Genomic DNA, 16,647 nt, shown 5'->3' with positions numbered 1-16,647 from the left:
GGTTGAAGCCACGATCATGGGATCTCTTCCACTGATCCACTGAGTTGTTGAAATTAGGTTCATTGTGTACTTACTCGTTTCTCAAGGAGCAAAACCCCTTAGAAACACTGATCATAAGAGAACAAGGACACATTGCGGCTCTTCCATGAATGAAGCTACCGTACTGGAAAAAGAAAGAGAACCTAATCGAAGGAGATCCAAGTCTAGTTTCCCCTTTCACCACGTGACTGTTCCATGTAATCACTACATTTGACATTACATATTCAGAGTTCACTTTCAGTACGGTCTCATCGTGAGTTCTAAGTTACAGTAATTGTTCTGCTCCGAAAAAGTGTTAAAATAAACAAAGAATGGATAAAATAAAATTTCCGGTACCGGGAATCGAAGCCGAGCCCCCTGGGTGAGAGCCAGGTATCCTAGCCACTAGACCATACCGGACACAGCGCAAATTTAGAAACAAGTCAAACGCTGAGTGGCGGGAGTTAAGGGCTAAAGTTTTTTTTTCTCTTCTCAAACGTGCGAATGACCACAAGAGATCTGTTTTGCTTGCTTCTAATAGGCGACCATTTAAAACTGCAGACCAGTTGGTGTATTGAACAAGTCTCGTGACTGTCTCAAAACATAGCCGTCGTCTCCGGTATGGACTAGTGGCTAGGATACCTGGCCTTCACCCAGGAGGCTCGGGTTCGATTCCCGGCACCGGAATAGATTTTTGAAGCAAGATTAGGCTGCGCGTAGAAAATCTATTCGACATGGACATGGACAGCAGCTATCAACTCAACACAGCTACAGGCCTGTACTGTACAGCAAACCGCGCGTGCGCAACCGGCCGATTACTACTGCTCCGAATGTGATTTCACGTTTTCACCCTCCTAGGGGGCAACGACCTGTCTACGTCCGTCAGGCGACGAGATGTGGCGCTGTGAATGTGAGAAGGGTGCGTGCGGTCTTGGCCAATATAAGGCACTGTACCGGCATTCGCCATACTGAGGAGTCATTAGGCCACATTTTATTTCTTTTAACTGCTATCATTTTGTTTGAAACCAAATGGATCATTGATCCTGACTAGCTCGGGGAAAGTTCGCATGGCCTTGAAATGCATGAAATGGCGAGCGGAAGAAATGTCGTATTGTGCCGAGAAGACAAGAATAGCTAATAGCGTAGGGAAAATAGTTCCAGTTTAGAAGCATGCATCCACTGTGCAACCTTATTACTAAACAACATCGCGGGACGTGGGCAATTGGCAAGTCTCTCCACAGTTCTCGACCACTTGCGATGCGGTTCCTTTGCCTGCCGTATTTAGAGTTCGTACTGAGTAGTTCTTGATTAGAAGGTTAGTCAGATCCTCATACTGTGGTAATTTGTTATATGGCAAGTACTCAACCTGAAGATGAACTGGATTCTCAAGACCTAGTCAGTACCCGTACATAAGTTTTCTAGTTCACAATCTCAAAGTCGTTTGATCCTCAAGCGTAGTAGTCTAACTACCAGTAACACATTTCACGTAATGTAACTTAGCGGAAATAACGTTACCGGTGTGTTATTAATGATATGTGAACGACACTGTAAAGTAATGTTCCCGAAAGTGGTAATTGATTGTAAAATATCTCCTCCGGGCCGGATTTAAACCAGCGACCTATGGATGTCTGATGACTTTCTCCTCTACAGTCCACCGCTCTACCAACTGAGCTACCAGAGGCGATGTAGGTGAGTACTGAACTGTCATGTGTTGCAGAAAACACAAGTAGTTGTTCACGGCTCATGTTTTGAACGGTGTTGAATTATGTGCAGTGCTAAAGAAAACAATTCAGATTTACGACGATCAGATGTCCTCGGTAGTATAGTGGTCAGTATCCCCGCCTGTCACGCGGGAGACCGGGGTTCGATTCCCCGCCGGGGAGGAATTTTTAACATATTGAGAAAAAGGAATTGTGGTTGTTGGTGCACTAATACGCATCTCTTGTAACTGAATAAAGGAAAGAAATGAGACGAGATAGAGAATTTCGTATCCTCGGTAGTATAGTGGTCAGTATCCCCGCCGGGGAGGTATTTTTGAAATCCTCAGGTTAAAGTGAACAAAATGGGAATTGGAGAATCGGGAGACCGGGGTTCGATTCCCCGCCGGGGAGGTATTTTTGAAATTCTCAGGATAAAGTGGACAAAATGGGAATTGGAGAATCAAATAAAGAAGACTTCAAATGTGAGAAAAATGACAGTTGAGCTCTTTTCAGATTGTTAGCCGATACTCAGAGAAATGCGGTAGCAATCATCATAATCATAACTGTGACCGCATTCAGGTATTTTCGTCTGCTGTCATGTCAGTTTCGACGTTCCGTTGTGCAATAACAGATGGCGGAGGAACGCGATGTGTGGCTGGGGGATCTTTCGTACGACATATAGTGCCGAATGGAAACCTATCTAACAAACACAGGAATACCGTTGCTGGGGTTGAAGCCACGATCATGGGATCTCTTCCACTGATCCACTGAGTTGTTGAAATTAGGTTCATTGTGTACTTACTCGTTTCTCAAGGAGCAAAACCCCTTAGAAACACTGATCATAAGAGAACAAGGACACATTGCGGCTCTTCCATGAATGAAGCTACCGTACTGGAAAAAGAAAGAGAACCTAATCGAAGGAGATCCAAGTCTAGTTTTCCCTTTCACCACGTGACTGTTCCATGTAATCACTACATTTGACATTACATATTCAGAGTTCACTTTCAGTACGGTCTCATCGTGAGTTCTAAGTTACAGTAATTGTTCTGCTCCGAAAAAGTGTTAAAATAAACAAAGAATGGATAAAATAAAATTTCCGGTACCGAAAATCGAACCCGAGCCTCCTGGGTGAGAGCCAGGTATCCTAGCCACTAGACCATACCGGACACAGCGCAAATTAAGAAACAAGTCAAACGCTGAGTGGCGGGAGTTAAGGGCTAAAGTTATTTTTTCTCTTCTCAAACGTGCGAATGACCACAAGAGATCTGTTTTGCTTGCTTCTAATAGGCGACCATTTAAAACTGCAGACCAGTTGGTGTATTGAACAAGTCTCGTGACTGTCTCAAAACATAGCCGTCGCCTGGAGGAGAAGTGGGAAACCACGGAAAACCACTTTCAGGATGGCTGAGGTGGGAATCGAACCCATCTCTACTCAGTTGACCACCCGAGGCTGAGTGGACCCCGTTCCAGCCCTCGTACCACTTTTCAAATTTCGTGGCAGAGCCGGGAATCGAACCCGGACCTCCGGGGGTGGCAGCTAATCACGCTAACCACTACACCACAGAGGCGGACGTAGTTCTTGATTAGAAGGTTAATCAGATCCTCATACTGTGGTAATTTGTTATATGGCAGGTACTCAACCTGAAGATGAACTGGATTCTCAAGACCTAGTCAGTACCCGTACATAAGTTTTCTAGTTCACAATCTCAAAGTCGTTTGATCCTCAAGCGTAGTAATCTAACTACCAGTAACACATTTCACGTAATGTAACTTAGCGGAAATAACGTTACCGGTGTGTTATTAATGATATGTGAACGACACTGTAAAGTAATGTTCCCGAAAGAGGTAATTGATTGTAAAATATCTCCTCCGGGCCGGATTTGAACCAGCGACCTATGGATGTCTGATGACTTTCTCCTCTACAGTCCACCGCTATACCAACTGAGCTACCAGAGGCGATGTAGGTGAGTACTGAACTGTCATGTGTTGCAGAAAACACAAGTAGTTGTTCACGGCTCATGTTTTGAACGGTGTTGAATTATGTGCAGTGCTAAAGAAAACAATTCAGATTTACGACGATCAGTTGTCCTCGGTAGTATAGTGGTCTGTATCCCCGCCTGTCACGCGGGAGACCGGGGTTCGATTCCCCGCCGGGGAGGTATTTTTGAAATCCTCAGGTTAAAGTGAACAAAATGGGAATTGGAGAATCAAATAAAGAAGACTTCAAATGTGAGAAAAATGACAGTTGAGCTCTTTTCAGATTGTTAGCCGATACTCAGAGAAATGCGGTAGCAATAATCATAACTGTGACCGCATTCAGGTATTTTCGTCTGCTGTCATGTCAGTTTCGACGTTCCGTTGTGCAATAACAGATGGCAGAGGAACGCGATGTGTGGCTGGGTGATCTTTCATACGACATATAGTGCCGAATGGAAACCTATCTAACCAACACAGGAATACCGTTGCTGGGGTTGAAGCCACGATCATGGGATCTCTTCCACTGATCCACTGAGTTGTTGAAATTAGGTTCATTGTGTACTTACTCGTTTCTCAAGGAGCAAAACCCCTTAGAAACACTGATCATAAGAGAACAAGGACACATTGCGGCTCTTCCATGAATGAAGCTACCGTACTGGAAAAAGAAAGAGAACCTAATCGAAGGAGATCCAAGTCTAGTTTCCCCTTTCACCACGTGACTGTTCCATGTAATCACTACATTTGACATTACATATTCAGAGTTCACTTTCAGTACGGTCTCATCGTGAGTTCTAAGTTAACAGTAATTGTTCTGCTCCGAAAAAGTGTTAAAATAAACAAAGAATGGATAAAATAAAATTTCCGGTACCGGGAATCGAACCCGAGCCTCCTGGGTGAGAGCCAGGTATCCTAGCCACTAGACCATACCGGACACAGCGCAAATTACGAAACAAGTCAAACGCTGAGTGGCGGGAGTTAAGGGCTAAAGTTATTTTTTTCTCTTCTCAAACGTGCGAATGACCACAAGAGATCTGTTTTGCTTGCTTCTAATAGGCGACCATTTAAAACTGCAGACCAGTTGGTGTATTGAACAAGTCGGGTGACTGTCTCAAGACATAGCCGTCGTCTCCGGTATGGTCTAGTGTCTAGGATACCTGGCTTTCACCCAGGAGGCTCGGGTTCGATTCCCGGTACCGGAATAGACTTTTGAAGCAAGATTAGGCTGCGCGTAGAAAATCTATTCGACATGGACATGGACAGCAGCTATCAACTCAACACAGCTACAGGCCTGTACTGTACAGCAAACCGCGCGTGCGCAACCGGCCGATTACTACTGCTCCGAAAGTGATTTCACGTTTTCACCCTCCTAGGGGGCAACGACCACTTGCGATGCGGTTCATTTGCCTGCCGTATTTGGAGTATGTGTGTATGTTCGAACTGTGTATCCTCATAACTCTGCTGTGTAGTTCTTGATTAGAAAGTTAGTCAGATCCTCATACTGTGGTATATAGGCGTGGTAATTTTTCATATTTAGAACGGTGTTGAATTATGTCCTCTGCTAAAGAAAACAATTCAGATTAACAACGATCAGATGTCCTCGGTAGTATAGTGGTTAGTATCCCCGCCTGCACCTAGGTTTATCAATAATACTGTTTCTAAAATAGCTAACTATATTCTTAATAATTTCCGTGCATGAGCACCTCATCAACATACAACATTATACATATAATACACGCATAAAATATTGCTGGAAGACTCCATATTTACAACAACAACAATACTAATGAAGTCGTGGGAAAACGAAAGCGAGAACTAAGCTACCATTTGTAGATGGTCCGATGAACAATGTACATGTATGAAGATAAATACCCTTCACTGTCTCTATATCAATTCGACTTACCGATTCTCATAATCGGCAGTTATCACATCACACAGATACTGTACCTTGTACTACTGTGTTCACATATTTTAACACTTGTTGTAAAGATATATACACACGTCTGTCGATCCTCAACATAAATTATGGAAAGTCTGAGATAGCTTTCACCGACATATAATGTTAGGCCGCCACAAGTGCTACAATACTTAATGCGCAAGCACTCTCCACAATCAGCCACTTTCCACGATCATAACAAGACTACGCTCCAGGAACGTTTGAAGTCCAGTCCATTGCAGCTGTGTCACTCCAGTACCGTGTCTCAGCACCACTTCCTTCCCGTACAGTGTGTCAGTTGTCGTTCCTTCATACAGTGTTACTGGTTGTAGTTGTCTTCCTTCTCGTTCCTTTAGAATGTCACTGGTTGCCGCCGTATGATCAACCTTTATAGACATCAACATCCCCCTCCTCTCAGATGATACGTCTGGATTGGTGCTTGCCAGCCAATCATGAGTGAACCTCTTGTCAAGACCTTGCTCCCAAGAGATAAACAAACTCTGGGGTTTGCCTCGGAATTGTCAACGAAATTCCCTAATAAAACAACAAGCTCATCTCATCAGGCTGGGATATATACATGACTCACGGAATATCCTGACACAAGTACATCACAACAAACACTGGGTAGCCACATGACTCAACCAAATTACCAGAGTTATTAAAGCAATGTTTTCCCACTCGTGCAAAACAAATTACTCATGCCTACATATGTGGATATCTTCCAGCTTACCAATATAAATGGCAAAATATACAAATGAAATAATAATAATAATAATAATAATAATAATAATAATAATAATAATAAATCGAATAATGACAATAATATCTCTAACTTCTACATATAATACGGGGGTGTGATATTATTATTATTAAAGCGTCTTTATTATGTAATATCACAACGTGAACAAAATGGGAATTGGAGAATCAAATAAAGAAGTCTTACAATGTGAGAAAAATGACACTTGAACTCTTTTCAGATTGTTAGCCGGTACCCAGAGAAATGCGGTAGCAATCATTATAATCATAACTGTTGCCGCGTTCAGGTATTTTCGTCTGCTGTCATGTCAGTTTCGACGTTCCGTTGTGCAATAACAGATGGCAGAGGAACGCGATGTGTGGCTGGGGGATCTTTCGTACCACATGTAGTGCCGAATGGAAACCTATCTAACAAACACAGGAATACCGTTGCTGGGGTTGAAGCCACGATCTCTGATCCACTGAGTTGTTGAAATTAGGTGCATTGTGTACTTACTCGTTTCTCGAGGAGCAAACCCCCTTAGAAACACTAATCATAAGAGAACAAGGACACATTGCGGCTCTTCCATGAATCAGGCTACCATACTGAAGAAAGAAAGAGAACCTAATCGAAGGAGATCCAAGTCTAGTTTCCCCTTTCACCACCTGACTGTTCCATGTGATCACTACATTTGACATTACATTAGATAATCAGAGTTCACTTTCAGTACGGTCTCATCGTGAGTTCTAAGTTAACAGTAATTGTTCTGCTCCGAAAAAGTGTTAGAATAAACAAAGAATGGATAAAATAAAATTTCCAGTACCGGGAATCGAACCCGAGCCTTCTGGGTGAAAGCCAGGTATCCTAGCCACTAGATCATACCGGACACAGCGGAAATTAGGGAACAAGTCGAATGCTGAGTGTCGGGAGTTAAGAGCTAAGGTTATTTTTTCTCTTCTCAAACGTGCGAATGACCACAAGAGATCTGTTTTGCTTGCTTCTAATAGACGACCATTTAAAACTGCAGACCAGTTGGTGAATTCAACAAGTCTCGTGACTCTCTCAAAACATAGCCGTCGTCTCCGGTATGGTCTAGTGGCTAGGATACCGGGCCTTCACCCAGGAGGCTTGGGTTCGATTCTCGGTACCGGAATAGTTTTTTGAAGCAAGATTACGCTGCGCGTAGAAAATCTATTCGACATGGAAATTGACAGCAGCTATCAACTCAACACAGCTACAGGCCTGTACTGTACAGCAAACCGCGCGTGCGCAACCAGGCGATATATACTGCTCCGAAAGTGTTTTCACCCTCCCAGGGGGCAACGACCTGTCTACGTCCGTAAGGCGATGAGATGTGGCTCGGTGAATGTGAGAAGGGTGCGGTCTTGGACAATATAAGACACTGTATCCACATTCGCCATACGAGGAGTCATTAGGCTACATTTTATTTCTTTTAACTGCTATCATTTTGTTTGAAACCAAATGGATCATTGATCCTGACTAGCTCGCAGAAAGTTCGCGTGGCCTTGAATTGCATAAAATGGCGAGCGGAAGAAAGGTCGTATTGTGCCGGGAAGACAAAAATAACTAATAGCGTAGAGAAAATATTTCCAGGTTAAAAGCATGCGTCCACTGGGCAACCTTTTTACTAAACAACATCGCGGGACGTGGGCGATAGGCAAGTCTCTCGACAGTTCTCGACCACTTGCGATGCGGTTTCTTTGCCTGCCGTATTTAGAGTATGTTGGTATGTTCGTACTGTGTATCCTCGTAACTCTGCTGTGTAGTTCTTGATTAGAAGGTTAGTCCGATCCTCATACTGTAGTGTATAGGCTTGTTAATTCGTTATATGTCAAGTACTCAACCTGAAGATGAACTGGTTTCCCAAGACCTAGTCAGTACCCGTACATACATTTTCTAGTTCACAATCTTATAGTCGTTTGATCCTCAAGCGGTAGTATACCCCCTACCAGTAACACATATCACGTAATGTAAGCTAGCGTAAATAACGTTACCGAGGTGTCATTAATGATATGTGAACCACACTGTTCTGGTACTTGTGAGAACGCCAATGTAATACAGTAATGTTCTCGAAAGAGGTTTTGATTGTAAGAGACTTCCTCCGGGACGGGTTTGAACCAGCGACCTATGGATGTCTGATGACTTTCTCCTCTTCAGTCCACCGGTCTACCAACTGAGCTACCATAGGCGACGTAGGTGTTCATTGAACTGTAATGTGTTGCAGAAAACAGAAGTAGTTGTTCACGGGTCATGTTTTGAGCGGTGTTGAATTACTGCATACGCTGAGTTAAAGAAGACAATTCAGATTAAGAACGACCGTATGTCCTCGGTGAACGGAATGGGCTTAATATATAGGAATTGGAAAATCAAATAAAGATTCGTTTTGTAGTGGTTAGTGTGGTTAGCTGCCCGCCCTCCCTGGAGACCCATGTTCGATTCCCGGCTCTGCCACGAAATTTGAAGAGTGGTACGAGGGCTGGAACGGGTTGCACTCAACCTCGGGAGATCAACTGAGTAGAGGTGGGTTCGATTCCCACCTCAGTATCCTGGAAGTAGTTTTCCGTGGTTTCCCACTTCTCCTCCAGGCAAATGCCGGGATGGCACCTCACTTAAGGCCACGGCCGCTTCCTTCCCTCGTCCTTGTCTATCCCTTCCAATCTTCTCATCCCTCCGCAAGCCGCCTGTTGAACGTAGCAGGTGAAGCCACGTGGGGGATGTACTGGTCATCCTCCCCAGTTGTATCCCCGACCCAGATTCCGAAGCTCCAGGACACAGTCCTTGAGGCGTTAGAGGTGGGATCCTTCGCTGAGTCCGCGAGAAAAACTGACCCTGGAGGGTAAAGAGATAAGGAAAATATATAAGAAAGTACTGAACGTCAGTTCGAAAGACAAAATATGTGAGTATTCACTTTTAACACATCGTCGAAGATTCGGTGACGCCATCGTAAGCTGAGTGATTGGCTGTAAAAATTTTGCTGTGAAAAGCAGGGACATTTTTGTGGTTTTAGTCACAGTTTATTTCATCCATTTTCTCTCCTTCATTTTAATGTATTTTCTTTCTTTATTATTTTCTTACGTTCCAGGGTTGGTTTCTCCCTCCGTCTCTGTGATGGTTCCCACCTCTGTCGCCTCAAGCGCTTGGAGGGGGGGGGGTTGCATTTGCCACTACTTGGGGGGACGAACAGTACCTCTCCCAGGTAGCCTCACCTATTATGTTGAACAGGGTCTTGTTGGGGGTTGGGAAGATTGGATGGGATGGTCAAGGACGAAGGAAGGAAGCGGCCGTGACTTAAGTTAGGCACCAATTGCCTGGAGGAGAAGTGTGAAACCACGGAAAACCACTTCGAGGATGGCTGAGGCGGTAATCGAACCCCTCTTTTCCTCAGTTGACCTCCGGAGGATGAGTGGACCTTATTTGTAGCCCTCGTACCAGATTTCAGATTTCGTGGCAGAGCCGGGAATCGAACACGTGCCTACGGGGGTGGCAGCTAATCACACTAACTGAGTCGGAGGGAAAAGCTAACCCTCGAGGGTTAACAGATTAAGAAAGAAAGAAAGAAAGAAAAGAAAGAAAAGAAAGAAAAGAAAGAAAGAAAATATACCGTAAATAGTACAACTAGATCGAGAATTGTGAACATTACAAGGCCAATTTCAGTAATGTGCAGATTAGATGTAATAAAGAAAACTGCTGAAGATCAACAGCTAGCATTGTTAAATTTTTTATAATTTACAGTTGTCCGACTCGTTGGCTGAATGGTCAGCGTCCTGGCCTTCGGTTCTGAGGGTCCCGGGTTCGATTCCCGGCCGGGTCGGGGATTTTAACCTGCATTGGTTAATTCCAATGGCCCGGGGGCTGGGTGTTTGTGCTGTCCCCAACATCACTGCAACTCACACACAACACATAACACTATCCTCCACCACAATAACACGCAGTTACCTACACATGGCAGATGCCGCCCACCCTCATCGGAGGGTCTGCCTTACAAGGGCTGCACTCGGCTAGAAATAGCCATACGAAATTATTATAATTTACAGTTTACACCGACACAGATAGATCTGATGGTGACGATGCGGTAGGGCAGGGAGGAAAGCGATCATGGCTTAATTAAGACACAGCCCCAACATTTGCTCTGTGTGAACATAGAAAACCACGGAAAGCCATCTCCACGTCTGCCGATAGTGGGATTCGCACCCACTATCTTCCAAAATGCAAGCCGCCAGCTACGTGACCCAACTCCCTCGATAGAGCAGATTTAAACGGGACAGGCTGTCCATGCCTTCTCAACATTGTCCATTTTTTTTGTAAGTCCAAGGAAAAGTCCGCCTCTGTGGTGTAGTGGTTAACGTGATTAGGTCCGGGTTCGATTCCCGGCCCTGCCACGAAATTTGAAAAGTGGTACGAGGGCTGGAACGGGGTCCTCTCAGCCTCGGGAGGTCAACTGACTAGAGGTGGAGTTCGATTCCCACCTCAGCCATCCTGGAAATGGTTTTCCGTGGTTTCCCACTTCTCCTCCAGGCAAATGCCGCGATGGTACCTAACTTCCTTCCCTCTTCCTTGTCTATCCCTTCCAATCTCCCCATCCCCCACCAAGGCCCCTGTTCAGCATAGCAGGTGAGGCCGCCTGGGTGAAGTGCTAGTCATTCTCCCCAGTTGTATCCCCATGACCCAATGTCTCACGCTCCAGGACACTGCCCCTGCGGCGGTAGAGGTGGGATCCCTCGCCGAATCTGAGGGAAAAACCAACCCAGGAGGGTAAACAGATTAAGAAAGAAAGTAAATCAAAGGAAAATATTTGGATTGTGGTCCATTGCCATATCCTCTCTCTGGTATCGTATTGTGCCCCACAAGCGATGAGATTCGTGCAGGTTATACCAAGGATCGAACTCCCACATTTTATGGAAGAACAGCTCATCTACAAAGTTACATCAGACGAGATTTGATGATGTCAGCAGTAGGGGGCTTCCTCACAGTGAAGTTATTTTAGTCTCCAGAGACAAAATTCTTTGTCTTGTCTGCCAAGTGTAGCTGCGGAAAGCTCTATGTCAGCGTATTTTGGTATTGTATAGTGGGTAGGATACCTGGCTCTCACCCAGGAGGCTCGAGTTCTATTCTCGGTATCGGGAACTTTTATTTCGAACGTTGCAAATAAGCTCTTAGCTTCTGTTGATTTTTATTGTTAATTGATAAGACGTCTGCGTCTGTGGTGTAGTGGTTAGTATGATTAGCTGCCACCCCCAGAGGTCTGAATTCGAATCCCGGCTTTGCCACGAAATTTGAAAAGTGGTACGAGGGCTGGAACGGGGTCCAGTCAGCATCGGGAGGTCAGCTGAGTATAGGTGGGTCCGATTCCCATCTCAGCCATCCTGGAAGTGTTTTTCCGTGATGTCCCACTTCTCCTCCAAAGGCATATGCCGGGATGGTACCTAACTTAAGGCCACGGCCGCTTCCTTCTCTCTTCCTTGTCTATCTCTTCCAATCTCCCTCATTCCCGCGCAAGGCCGCAGTTCAGCATAGCAGGTGAGGCCGCGTGGGAGAGGTACTGGTCATTCCCCCAGTTGTATCCCCCAACCCAAAGTCTGAAGCTCCAGAACACTGCCCTTGAGATGGGATCCCTCGCTGAGTCCGAGGGAAAAAACCGACCCTGGAGGGTAAACAGATAAAGATGAAGAAGAATTGATAAGAGTCGCCTTTGTGGTGTAGTAGATAGTGTGATTAGCTGCCACCCCCGGAGGCTCGGGGTCGATTCCCGAAATTTTCCACGAATTTTGAAAAAGGGGCCGAGGACTGGAACTGGGTCCAGTCAGCCTCGGGAGGTCACCTGAGTGGAGAGGGAGTTCAATTTTCACCTCAGCCATCCTCGAAGTGGTTTTCCGTGGTTTTTCACTTCTCTTCCAGAAAAATGCCGGGACGGTACCTAAGGCCGCTATTAGCCGAGGGCGACTAGTGGCGCGAGTTGTGAATACTTGCTCAGTTGCCATGGGAAGAATCGTTAGTAGAGAGAGAGAATGGTGTCCTATGATGAACTTCTCTTTAATCTTCTATTAAAAATGAAAAGCCGAAGAGTTAGGAAAATGCGTAAACATCCTATGTCTATTTCTCGACTGACTGGAGGATTAGGCCTATATTGTACATTGGTTCACGATCTTACTGCGGGCTACAGTAAATTTATCAGTTGTTGTCGCATGTCGAAATCGTAATTTTACTAATTGATTGGCTACATAAAATAAGATATAGCAGGAAACGACACAGGACGAAACGAGCATTTCCTAGCAGAAGAAAAATTGGTCCCCACACTGGGGTAAATCATGCAATTATAAGTAAATTCTTCTTCTTCTTCTTCTTCTTCTTCTTCTTAACCTGTTTACACTCCATGGTCAGTTTTTCCCTCGAACTCTGCGAGAGATCCCACCTCTACCGCCTCAAGGGCAGTGTCCTGGAGCTTCAGATTCTGGGTCGGGGATACAACTGGGGAGGATGACCAGTACCTTGCTCAGGCGGCCTCATCTCCTATGCTAAACAGGGGCCTTGCGCGGGGATGGAAGATTGGAAGGGATGGACAAGGAAGAGAGAAGGAAGCCGGGATGGCGTTAAGTTAGGTACCATCCCGGCATTTACCTGGAGGTGAAGTGGAAAACCACGGAAAACCACCTCCAGGATGGCTGAGGTGGGAATCGAACCCATCTCTACTCAGTTGACCTGCCGAGGCTGAGTGGACCCCGTTCCAGCCCTCGTACCACTTTTCAAATTTCGTGGCAGAGCCGGGAACAGAAGCCGGTCATCCGGGGGTGGCAGCTAATCACACTAACCACTATACCGCAGAGGCGGACTAAATAAAACTTCAAGTCTGCAAAAAGTCATTTGCTCTTCAATTTACCCAATCCGTTTGAGCTATAATTCACTAATATAGCAAGACAAAGGAACAATGGTACAAATTTAAATAATGTAGAATTTTTGGGTCCGCCTCTGTGGTGTAGTGGTTAGCGTGATTAGCTGCCACCTCCGGTGGTCCGGGTTCGCTTCCCGGCTCTGCCACGAAATTTGAAAAGTGGTACGAGGGCTGGAACGGGGTCCAGTCAGCATCGGGAGGTCAGCTGAGTATAGGTGGGTCCGATTCCCATCTCAGCCATCCTGGAAGTGTTTTTCCGTGATGTCCCACTTCTCCTCCAAAGGCATATGCCGGGATGGTTCCTAACTTAAGGCCACGGCCGCTTCCTTCCCTCTTCCTTGTCTATCCCTTCCAATTTTCTCATCCCTCCACAAGGGCCCTGTTTAGCATAGCAGATGACGCAGCCTGGGCGAGGTACTGCTCATCCTCCCCAGTTGTATCTCCCCGACCCAGAATCTGAAGCTCCAGGACACTGCCCTTGAGGCGGTAGAGGCGGGATCCCTCGCTGAGTCCGAGGGAAAACCGACCCTGCAGGGAAAACAGATTAAGAAGAAGTAGGCCCTATAATAATATAATTTTTGGTAATATTACACAGTTCTTCATTGAATAGTGCAATCAGTTAAGAAAAATTACCTAGAATTCTCTTCTCGGCCAGGTGTTTTTCTTCGAATTCTGGAATGAATTTCTTTCAGACGCTCTTCCAAGAATTCGGTTTTTCTACTTTGCGTAAGTTTCAATGCTGCAATCTCAAATGGCCGGTTATCTTTCAACCTCAGAAGTTAATTCTTCAACATTTATTCAATTTTTTCTTTTTTGTACAATCTTCTTTACGTTGCACGGCACATATAAGTGTTATGGCGACGATGGGATAGGTCAAGGCTAGGCGTGAGAAAGGTACAGCCCCAGAATTTGTCTGGTGTGAAAATGGGAAACCACGGGAAACCACCTTCGGGGCTGCCTGTACTAGTTTATTTGATGTTTCCGTGTTCATTAAAGGAACTATCACAATATGGTAATGCACATGATCGAATAAAATATTCACTCTACCACCCAGAAGCTAATGAAATACAGTATGTGGGTGGAGAGCACAAGCTCGAGTGATGTTCCGTCTGCGCGTGCGCAGGCAAATTGCGCCACTAGTCGCCCACATGTAATATGTTACATTTACTGCAATTCCCCGTCATTAGTGACGGCTTTCGACTGGAATCGCGAGAATTTTTGCACTTGGCACAGGAATTTATCTCTATTTATCCTCTTTGTCCTATGATCCTCCTTTCTCCTTCCAGTACGTCACTGAGATACTGCTTTTCGTTTTTGTACAGGATTCAGGGCTGGGCAGGAAATTTGAAGAACTCTCCTTCTCTCCTAATCCGTTTACCCTCCAGGGTCGGTTTTTCCTTCAGACTCAGCGAGGGATCCCACCTCTACCGCCAAAAGGGCAGTGTCCTGGAGCTTCAGACTCTGGGTCGGGGGATACAACTGGGGAGGATGACCAGTACCTCACCCAGGCGGCCTCACCTGCTATGTTGAACGCAGTGAAATATACTGCAGTACAGAGTAACTTCTCTCTCTTTCTTTACCTCTCTCAACTCCTGCCCCTTCTCAGTCTACGACATCGAGTATGACGTAATAATCGTGTCTTCATTCGCTTTCGGGTTCTTAGCACATTATTCAATGAGGTACAGGACATAGTGGTAATTTAACTCACACACTGATAACTACATCTAATAGTCGTGTAAGCCGGATTTGTTCTGTACAGTGAACTACTACTACTACTACTACTACTACTAAACGCTTTCATTTCTCCCCTGAAGGGGGAGGCGGGCCTCTTAGACGTGACGCCGTCTCTCAGGCCGGGAGATTTGTTACGGTGAAGGATGGGTGGGCGGCCGTGGCCTATACTACGAACTGTCCCGGCATTCGCCTTAGTGCAGGAGAATGGAAAACCACGGAAAACCATTCTCAGGACAGCCGACGGGTGGGGCCAGGCGTGAAGTCCGGCACTGTGCCCCAGGTCCGTCTCCCGAATGCAGAGGGCAACTTTCCTCCGCTCGGTTGGCCGGTCAGAGTACAGAGCTGTTGGACCACGGGCAAGCCGTGGCCTCTTGAGGGCCGAAACCCACTCTGTATCCACCGACGTGTAAAGTGAAGAATTATGTCGTGGTTTATAGCCGACAGTTCCGTACAATGACATGCTACCTACAGAAGCGGTGAATCACTAGTTACAGAGGTTAAAGAATACTGAGCGCATCGCGGGAGCGCTGTATCCTCGGTAGTATAGTGGTCAGTGTCCCCGCCTGTCACGCGGGAGACCGGGTTTCGATTCTCCGCCGGGGAGAAAATTTTAATATCGTAAAAAGTGTATGTAGCGCTTATCTCAGTATGAAATTGGCAATTACATAATAATTATGTTAAACAGTGGGGTACCCTTGAACTCCTTTGCTGCGGTGAATGTTATTATAGTCCGCCTCTGTGGTGTAGTGATTAGCGTAAGTAGCTGCCAGCCCCGGAGGAGCGGGTTCGATCCCCGGCTCTGCCACGAAATATGAAAAGTGGTACGAGGGCTGGAACGGGGTCCATTCAGCCTCGGGAGGTAAACTGAGTAGAGGTGGGTTCGATTCCCACCTCAGCCATCCTGGAAGTGGTTTTCCGTGGCCATCCTCCCCAGTTGTATCTCCCCGACCCAGAGTCTGAAGCTCTAGGACACTGTCTTTGAGGCGGTAGAGGTGGGATCCGTCGCTGAGTCCGAGGGAAAAGCCAACCCTCGACCCCCGGACTCAGCGAGAGATCCTGTAACCATCTGATGACTACCATAAATAAATATCATGAATAAAATCATAAATTATATCATAAAAAAAATATTCAAAAACTTCATAAAATACTTGAAATGAATTAATATTACTCAAAATAATGTATCGAAATGTCCGTAGTATGGGCGCCAGAGTTCACCAGAATGGCTCCCTCGAATTTTGATAGAGCATGATAAACTTTATATCCCAGGGCGTGTACATAATGCTGCGTACTGGTACATCTGCTGCAGGCCTTACCTAACCTCCTGAAAACGACTAATTAGGTAGGAACTGCACCTAGGTTCATCAATAATACTGATTCTAAAATAGCTAACTATATTCTTAATAAATTCCGTGCATGAGCACCTCATCAACATACAACATTATACATATAATACACGCATAAAATATTGCTGGAAGACTCCATATTTACAACAACAACAACAACAATAATAATGAAAATCGTGGGAAAACGAAAGCGAGAACTAAGCTACCATTTGTAGATGGTCCGATGAACAATGTACATGTATGAAGATAAATACCCTTCACTGTCTCTATATCAATTCGACTTACCGATTCTCATAATC

General features: G+C 45.5%; 9 non-coding genes across 9 annotated transcripts; 3 read left to right on the top strand and 6 right to left on the bottom strand.

Annotated features, from left to right (window-relative positions):
- Positions 1 to 366: 366 nt before the first annotated feature.
- TRNAE-CUC (transfer RNA glutamic acid (anticodon CUC)) lies at positions 367 to 438 on the bottom strand. Its single transcript has one exon. It is a non-coding gene; the product is annotated as a tRNA-Glu (tRNA).
- Positions 439 to 1,608: 1,170 nt separating this feature from the next.
- Positions 1,609 to 1,699, bottom strand: TRNAY-GUA (transfer RNA tyrosine (anticodon GUA)). The gene is given in 2 exon segments: positions 1,609 to 1,644; positions 1,663 to 1,699. It is a non-coding gene; the product is annotated as a tRNA-Tyr (tRNA).
- Positions 1,700 to 1,829: 130 nt separating this feature from the next.
- Positions 1,830 to 1,901, top strand: TRNAD-GUC (transfer RNA aspartic acid (anticodon GUC)). Its single transcript has one exon. It is a non-coding gene; the product is annotated as a tRNA-Asp (tRNA).
- A 911-nt stretch (positions 1,902 to 2,812) lies between these two features.
- TRNAE-CUC (transfer RNA glutamic acid (anticodon CUC)) lies at positions 2,813 to 2,884 on the bottom strand. Its single transcript has one exon. It is a non-coding gene; the product is annotated as a tRNA-Glu (tRNA).
- Positions 2,885 to 3,583: 699 nt separating this feature from the next.
- Positions 3,584 to 3,674, bottom strand: TRNAY-GUA (transfer RNA tyrosine (anticodon GUA)). The gene is given in 2 exon segments: positions 3,584 to 3,619; positions 3,638 to 3,674. It is a non-coding gene; the product is annotated as a tRNA-Tyr (tRNA).
- A 130-nt stretch (positions 3,675 to 3,804) lies between these two features.
- TRNAD-GUC (transfer RNA aspartic acid (anticodon GUC)) lies at positions 3,805 to 3,876 on the top strand. Its single transcript has one exon. It is a non-coding gene; the product is annotated as a tRNA-Asp (tRNA).
- Positions 3,877 to 4,554: 678 nt separating this feature from the next.
- TRNAE-CUC (transfer RNA glutamic acid (anticodon CUC)) lies at positions 4,555 to 4,626 on the bottom strand. The gene has a single exon. It is a non-coding gene; the product is annotated as a tRNA-Glu (tRNA).
- A 196-nt stretch (positions 4,627 to 4,822) lies between these two features.
- TRNAE-UUC (transfer RNA glutamic acid (anticodon UUC)) lies at positions 4,823 to 4,894 on the top strand. Its single transcript has one exon. It is a non-coding gene; the product is annotated as a tRNA-Glu (tRNA).
- A 2,284-nt stretch (positions 4,895 to 7,178) lies between these two features.
- On the bottom strand, positions 7,179 to 7,250 carry TRNAE-UUC (transfer RNA glutamic acid (anticodon UUC)). The gene has a single exon. It is a non-coding gene; the product is annotated as a tRNA-Glu (tRNA).
- Between the last annotated feature and the right edge of the window lie 9,397 nt (positions 7,251 to 16,647).

This window comes from Anabrus simplex, chromosome 8, assembly GCF_040414725.1.
Source record: "Anabrus simplex isolate iqAnaSimp1 chromosome 8, ASM4041472v1, whole genome shotgun sequence".
In the NCBI taxonomy this organism is placed as follows: domain Eukaryota; kingdom Metazoa; phylum Arthropoda; class Insecta; order Orthoptera; family Tettigoniidae; genus Anabrus; species Anabrus simplex.
This window is presented reverse-complemented; position numbering and strand designations above follow the sequence as displayed.